This window comes from Silurus aristotelis, assembly GCF_946808225.1.
Source record: "Silurus aristotelis genome assembly, chromosome: 28".
Classification (NCBI taxonomy): Eukaryota; Metazoa; Chordata; class Actinopteri; order Siluriformes; family Siluridae; genus Silurus; species Silurus aristotelis.
Genome location: NC_139601.1, coordinates 17,024,501 through 17,032,957, shown reverse-complemented (window position 1 = coordinate 17,032,957; position 8,457 = coordinate 17,024,501). Strand labels below are relative to the sequence as shown.

At 42.8% G+C, this 8,457-nt stretch overlaps 1 pseudogene across 1 annotated transcript; it reads right to left on the bottom strand.

Moving 5' to 3' along the window:
- Positions 1–1,235: 1,235 nt before the first annotated feature.
- LOC310722320 (trace amine-associated receptor 13c pseudogene) lies at positions 1,236–2,074 on the bottom strand (annotated as a pseudogene). The gene is made up of 2 exons: positions 1,394–2,074; positions 1,236–1,247 (listed from the first exon to the last, which is right to left on the bottom strand). The product of its transcript is annotated as a trace amine-associated receptor 13c pseudogene (transcript).
- Between the last annotated feature and the right edge of the window lie 6,383 nt (positions 2,075–8,457).

Sequence of the window (8,457 nt, the reverse complement as noted above, 5' to 3'; positions counted from 1 at the left end):
TACACATTTCTGCTGCCTGCAATAAACCGAAGAAGAACATAAGCTCCATTCTGTGTGCTGTGATTCTTCCCTGATCAGAAAAGGCACCACGGGCATCGCAGGTCATATGGAAAACCTCTTCAAGAATTAAGTTTCATTTGGGCAGGATAAAAATTGAACTAAATTATAACTTATTAAATTAATATTGAATTCCTCAAATGAAGTTGAATTCAATAAAATATAGTAGAAAATCTTTTTTTACTTTCATATGCCACATGAAGTTTAAGTTGGTATCTGAGTAGGTAACTATACTTGCATACATAATACACATTGTTTATTGTGTTTATTGTTTTATAACAGGGGTCGCCAAATGGCGGACTCCGGTCCGAATCCGGACCACAAAATGTGCCCGGCCGGACCGCGAAGCCTTTTCACATTATTAAATTAATATATGCCAAACGCTATTTTTCTAATAAATTTAAATTTGTATCAGGCACATCAAGGTGGGCTCGGGTCGCTACTACAGTTACTATGCTCATTGTTTCTATGGTCAGACGTGCAGTTAAGCATGCAGTGAAGACAACAGAGAGAAACGTGCAAAAGATGAAACTTTAAGTGAGTGAGAATAATGGCATTCTCAAAAATAAGGAAAGTTGGTGTTTGTGTTTCTGAATGATTTTGCTGTTGATATTTTATCAATGAAACATGAAGTATAGAAGAGAGCAATGTTAAACAATAGATACATTCAGTTAGGTAAAGACAATATGTGTAAAGTTAAAATGTGATGAGATTTCCATTTTCTGTTTTTTAATGCGTTCATTCCTTATGATCTGTAATCTCAGCTCAGCAGAAACAAAAGCACTTTAGCGTTTCCTTTTATGTATTCATTTATAATGTGTCCAATTAAAATTTTGTCTACACTAATTTCTTTAGTCTGGCAAACATCATCAATTCATGTTTTTAGGTATATAAATGTCCAGACCTCAGCTGGCGAGGAGGTTTCATTTACTGGACCTCAAAGATTGTTTTATAACCTGCGATAAAAATGTCTAAACAAATTGAATGAAGGTTTTCCACACTGCCTGAGTGTTATAGCTGTATATCTTTCAATGTTTTCATTTATTTATTTTTTTTATCTATGAAAAAAATATCCAAAAATGTGATCATGTCCCACAAATACAAACATTCATGAAAGAACATTTATTAACTGAGTCTTTTTGGAATATTTAGTTATAAGTAATACAGTTATGATTAATTTAACGCACCTCCTAAACCATGGGTAAAACAGAGCATAAATAATTGGATTAATGGTGGAATTCAGACAAAGCACCATAAAGACTTTCATAAATGTGTCTGCCTGCATTCTAATAACATCAGCTAATAAACTATAAATAAAATATGGCAGTAAACACACTATAAACATGAAAACTAAAATGCCGAGGACTTTGGCTGCTTTTCTCTCAGATTTCATGGAGTGGGAGGTGATTTTCTGTGTTTGAGGTCGTGTGTGATTATTAAGCTCTCTGATAGCAGTGGCGTGTTTCTTAGCGATCATAAAAACTCCAATATACAATATGATTATTATGGAACATGGAAATATAAATGTTACTATAAGATCAATTACAGCCCCAGCCTCATTTAGTAAAAGAAAACACTCCCCAGGACACATTATAGAATTTGTGAAGCTTCCATTGAAATAACAGAGTAAAATGTTATACAACAGAGAGGCAAACCAGTTGAAAACCACCACGATGCTCATAGTCCTCCTAGAGATATTGTCAGTGTAGAGAAAAGGGTTTGAAAGAGCCAGATAGCGATCCACAGCGATCAGAGCAACATTGTAGATGGAAAAACTGGCGAGAAAATAAGCAGTTATCAAAAAGCTGATGCAGTAGCCTGTATCAAAGATCCAGCATGACTCAATGGCTGAGATTAACATCGGGGGCATCACTAAAGCACCGATGAGGAAATCCGACACGGCCAGAGAGAGAACGAGGATGTTGGTCGGTGTGTGAAGCTGCTTGAAGTGAAGAACAGAGATGATGATGAGCATATTTCCACACACTGTTAGAAGAACCACAGCAGCTGAACACATATACAGTAAGATATAAACTGCAGGAGATACAGATCTCTCTGGACAGGAGAAATGCTCACAGAGATCAGACCGGTTCAATTCTGTCAGGTTCAAGACAAGCATTTTTTCTAAAAACAAGCTTTTGTTACATTATGGTTAAGTGAACTGAAGGTCAGACAGCTGTGAGATTTTTATAGTTTAGAAACGTAAACACCTCCTACATTTGATTCACATCTTGGTGAATATGATGTCATACCTTTCGGGAGACAAAAGCCCACAGAAGGCACTACGCACAAAAAACACCTTCAATTATACGATTCTTCAGTTTACAAAACAGAAAGCAATAACATTTAGCAGGGAATCAAAAAGGCCACTGAAACGTTTCGTGATTAGAAATGTGAATGAAGAGAAAATGTGATAAATGCTAATTAATAGTAACTGGTGACATAATATACATAACATACAATATAAAATAATAGAATCTGAACTGTACAGCTTTATATACGGTATATATGTATATAAACCCACACACACATTCATCAGAAAACATTGATTAATGCAGAGTCTGTTTGGAATATTTGCAGATTTAGAATTTATTTAATGCACCTAAACCACGGATAAAACAGAGCGTAAATAACCCTATGAATGCTTGAATTAAAATAAAGCAGAGCCTCATCAAAGAGTGGATTAGCCGATGTAGATCTAGTACAGGATACTAGGAACTATGAAGTACGGGCTGTATAACCCGGAATCTTTGTCTGACCGAGGGACCACCTCGATGGCCTCCTTCCTCAGGAGAGTATGTACTTCCTGTTTTATGATCGGAGCCTGCTTGATTCCCGCCAGAGTAAGGCAAAGCCAGTTAAAACTGGGCGGACGAGATCCGAACTGAATCTATACAACAACGCCAGGTGGAAGCTTGCTGGAGCTGGTCGTCCCCTGAAGCACATTTAGTTGTAGGAGTTAAAGAACCAGGTCCCTGAGGGTCTGTAGAAAAACGGGAACCGAGAAAGGTGGTTCTACACGCCCTCTGATAAGCATCGCTTACAGGGGGAGAGTGCATCACGACGCTCTGACTATGCACTTCCCACCGAGCAGCCCCATGAGAGTGCCGTGAGAGGTACTGCTGGAATGCCAATTCTTCCCTTCCTGAAACTTTTAGACTAACGAGTTAACGGAGATGCTAAAAAGGCCTGAGGGCCAGAGTGGGGCGTCCAGCATCACAGCTTTGTCCCTGTAAGATGTTTTTTTGACAGGGTTAGCCACAGATGTCTTTCTGTGGCTGTTAGGGCAGCCATGGCCTGCCATGGACTCTTTAGTGGCTCGCAGGGCCAAGGCCACTGTATGGCTGAGCTATTGCACCTGAGCTATTGCACCTGACTATTGCACAAGCCCCTCCATACTACGTCAGCGCTGGTGGGTAGTGTTGGGGTCTTAATGGAGGATGCCAATTCTGGAGCCTGCTAGCGCCTCTTAAACACATGGCATTGATAGCAATGATCCCTGAGCCTTATGATGTTGGAAAAGACTGAGAACTTAGTGCTAAAGGGGCAGACCGAGAAGGGTAGGTAAAAATGGTAGACCCCGACATGGAGGTTGCGTCGCCGGGAGCAAAAGACGCATGTCAAACTTGCTGGATGGAAGGGCTTTATGCCCATTGGGTGGCTAAGCTATATGTAGCTTCTCCACAGCACGTCATAACCTCTAGAAGCTCCTTGCTCTCGTGTTCACAAGTAACTGCCCCCCCCCACCCCTCTGGAGGAAGAGAAGCGGAGCTGCATACTCTCGTTGAAGGGTGAAGAATCCGCTGAAAGCCATGCTTCCAAAGCCTGCAAACAGGAGCTGGACTGGGCAGGAGAGGTAGGGGAAAGGGTCAAGCCTATCTCCAAACCCTCTGCGAACAGGAACTGGAATGCCACTCATCTAAGGATGTGGCCAATTACACTGAGGGTACTTTAATTACTAGTTGAGGGTCATACTTACAAATTGCTCACTGGCCTTCTGTATTATTTTTCTCAACTTTAGACTATGGGCAACAGACATCCTTCAGACATGGGGCAACCAGGATACTTTTCAAGGGTCTGATTAATGTGGTAAAAAGTTTAAACTTGGCGAGTAAAAATTCTCAAGTTAGAAAGACTTTGCATTTGTTTGCCTGTGTTCCAGATTTCTAGCAGTCATCAGCTGCAAATAATTAGCATCCAGATTTATAAAATAATCCTAATATTATTTCATGGTCCAGTGGCAGTGTTAGATCAAGGTATTTATTCTTATGCCAACACAATGACTGTTCTGACAAGTGGTATGGCAAGAATTTGACAGTTAGGGGGAAAGATATTAGGTTTTAGAGAAAACATGTTAAACCTTTTGTTAATAAAGTTAATCCAGATTCAAAACCTCTAAAACTTCTGGGCAAATTATTCTGATCTGATCCAGAAAAATTCCACAACCAATTTCAAGTAACATCAGTATTTTATTTGTCAGAATTTTCCTTCCATTTCCTTACTAAATGGTCCAGTACTACTGACAAGAAGTGACATGGACAAACAAGTGAAACTAATTATCTGGAAAGAGAATCGCTCCAAAATGAGACCTCCATTATTGAGATTGGAGACAAGCAATTGAAATAAATCTGACTTTCCATGGTAAAATACATAAATCTGGTCTTAAATACCACTAATTGATCAGTACGAGTGGACAAGTGCAACACGGGTTGCCTAAGTGAATAATGGTCCTCTGTTTATGTGAGAAAAGAGAACCCAGCCATTAGGGGGGCACAAGCCAGTGCACTCTTAGTGCCGGTCCCAAGCCCGGGTAAATGGGGAGGGTTGCGTTAGGAAGGGCATCCAGCGTAAAACATGTGCCAAATCAAATATGCGGATCACAAATGAGAATTTCATACCGGATCGGTCGAGGCCCGGGTTAACAACGACCGCCACAGGTATCGTTAGCCGACAGGGTACCGGTGGAAATTGGGCTACTGTTGGCCGAAGGAGGAGAAGGAGAGGAGGAAGGCGACTACAGAGACGGCAGGAAAAGGAGCAGTGTAGGAGAGTAGAGGTTCGGGTTGGTACTTTAAATGTTGTACTATGACGGGTAAAGGGAGAGAGATAGCTGATATGATGGAGAGGAGAAAGGTAGATGTGTTGTGTGTTTAGGAGACCAAGTGGAAAGGGAGTAAGGCCAGGAACATTGGAGGTGGGTTTAAACTGTTTTATCATGGTGTGGATGGGAAGAGAAATGGTGTAGGGGTGATTCTGAAGGAAGCGTACAGTAAGAGTGTAGTGGAGGTGAATAGAGTTTCTGATAGGGTGATGATCGTGAAGGTGGAAGTTGAAGGGATGATGATAAATGTCATCAGTGCCTATGCTCCACAAGTTGGCTGTGAGATGGAGGAGAAAGAAAGATTCTGGAGTGAATTAGATGAAGTGGTAGATGGTGTACCTAGGAAAGAACGATTGGTGATTGGGGCAGACTTTAATGGGCATGTAGGTGAAGGGAACAGAGGTGATGAGGAGGTGATGGGTAGGTATGGTTTTAAGGAGAGGAATGTGGAAGGGCAGATGGTGGTAGATTTTGCTAAAAGGATGGAAATGGCAGTGGTGAACACGTATTTTAAGAAGAAGGAGGATCATAGGGTGACGTATAAGAGTGGAGGAAGGTGCACACAGGTGGATTATCTTCTGTGTAGGAGATGCAACCTGAAGGAGATTGGAGACTGTAAGGTGTTGGCGGGGGACAGTGTAGCTAGACAGCATCGGATGGTGGTCTGTAGGATGGTTTTGGAGGCGAAGAAGAAGAGGAGGAAAGTAAGGTTTGAAAGAAGAATAAGATGGTGGAAACTGAAGGAGGAAGAGTGTAGTGTGAGGTTCAGGGAAGAGGTCAGACAGGGGCTTGGTGGTGGTGAAGAGGTGCCGGATGATTGGGCAACTACTGCAGGAGTGATGAGGGAGGCAGCTAGAAAAGTACTTGGTGTGACATCTGGAAATAGAAAGCAAGACAAGGAGACGTGGTGGTGGAATGAGGAAGTGCAGGAGAGCATTAGGGGAAAGAGATTGGCAAAACAGAAGTGGGATCGACAGAGTGATGAGAAGAGTAGGCAGGAGTACAAGGAGATGCGGCAGCAGGTTAAAAGGGATGTGGCGAAAGCCAAGGAAAAGGCATATGAGGAACTGTATAAGAGGTTGGACACTAAGGAAGGAGAAAAGGATTTATACCTATTGGCCAAGCAGAGGGACCGAGCTGGGAAGGATGTACTGCAAGTTAGAGCAATAAAGGATGGAGAGGGAAATGTGTTGACTAGTGAGGAGAGTGTGTTGAGAAGATGGAGGGAGTATTTTGAGCAGCTGATGAATGAGGAAAATCAGAGAGAGAGAAGGTTGGAGGATGTGGAGTTGGTGAAGCAGGATGTAGATAGGATTAGTAAGGAGGAAGTGAGAGCAGTGATTAAGAGGATGAAGAATGGAAAGTCGGTTGGACCAGATGACATACCGGTAGAAGCGTGGAGATGTTTAGGAGAGATGGCAGTGGAGTTTTTAACCAGATTGTTTAACAGGATTCTGGAAGGGGCGAGGATGCCTGAGGAATGGAGAAGGAGTGTGCTGGTACCGATCTTTAAGCATAAGGGAGATGTGCAGACCTGCAGTAACTAAAGGAGAATTAAGTTGATCAGTCACACCATGAAGTTATGGGAAAGAGTAGTGGAAGCCAGGCTGAGAGAAGAGGTGACCATCTGTGAGCAACAGTATGGTTTCATGCCGAGGAAGAGCACCACAGATGCCTTATTTGCTTTGAGGATGTTGATGGAGAAGTATAGAGAAGGACAGAAGGAGCTGCATTGTGTATTTGTGGATTTAGAGAAAGCGTACGACAGGGTGCCGAGAGAGGAGTTGTGGTATTGTATGAGGAAGTCAGGTGTGTCAGAGAAGTATGTGAGGGTGGTGCAGGACATGTATGAGGACAGTGTGACGGCAGTAAAGTGTGCAGTAGGTACGACAGACTGGTTCAGGGTGAAGGTTGGACTGCATCAAGGATCGGCCCTGAGCCCTTTCCTGTTTGCAGTGGTGATGGACAGGTTGACGGACGAGGTCAGACAGGAGTCTCCCTGGACTATGATGTTTGCAGATGATATTGTGATTTGTGGTGAGAATAGAGAGCAGGTTGAGAAGAGCCTGGAGAGGTGGAGATATGCGCTGGAGAGAAGGGGAATGAAAGTCAGTAGGAGTAAGACAGAGTACATGTGTGTGAATGAGAGGGAGGGCAGTGGAGTGATGCGGTTGCAGGGAGAAGAGGTGGAGAAGGTGGAGAAGTTCAGGTACCTGGGGTCAACAGTGCAAAGTAATGGAGAGTGTGTTAGGGAAGTAAAGAAAAGAGTGCAGGCAGGGTGGAGTGGGTGGAGAAGAGTGACAGGAGTGATTTGTGATAGTAGGGTATCTGCAAGAATGAAAGGGAAAGTTTATAGGACTGTGGTGAGACCTGAGATGTTGTATGGATTAGAGACAGTGGCATTGAGTAAAAAACAGGAGGTGGAGCTGGAGGTAGCAGAGCTGAAGATGTTGAGGTTTTCGTTGGGAGTGACGAGGATGGACAAGATTAGAAATGAGTTTATTAGAGGGACAGCACATGTAGGATGTTTTGGTGACAAGGTGAGGGAGGCGAGATTGAGATGGTTTGGACATGTGCAGAGAAGGGACATGAATTATATTGGTAGAAAAATGCTGAAGATGGAGCCACCAGGTAGGAGGAAAAGAGGAAGGCCAAGGAGGAGGTTCATGGATGTGGTGAGGGAAGACATGCAGGTAGTTGGTGTAAAAGAGGCAGATATAGAGGACAGGGTGGTATGGAGACGGATGATCCGCTGTGGCGACCCCTAATGGGAGCAGCCGAAAGAAGAAGAAGAAGAAGAAGAAGAAGAAGTTTATGTGAGAAAAGAGGTTATACTTGGACTTTGATAATGAACATTTTTGATTTATGATCATTAATACAGCTGGCAGATGTACTGTATGTATTGAGATCTGCAAGGGCTGGAATAAGTCGAGAGAAATTAAGGCTGAGCTTCTCACTACAAAACCCAGGAGGAAAAGAAGCAAAAGAGATGCATGAATGAATACGTACCTGGAAATTCATAATAAACATTAGTAAACCCCAAAATTTAGTTGTGTGTTATTGTTATGAACTTAGTCTACACGATGAATAATAATGAATTACTGAAATTAAGTTGAATTCAATAAAATATAGTCACATCTTTTTTTTTTACTTTCATATGCCCCATCAGGGGGAGTGGTGGCTCCAGCGGTTAAGGTGCTGGGTTGCTGATCGGAAGGTCTGGGGTTCAAGCCCCGGTATCGCCAAGCTGCCACTCTTGGGCCCTTGAGCAAGGCCCTTAACCCTCTATGCTCCGGGGG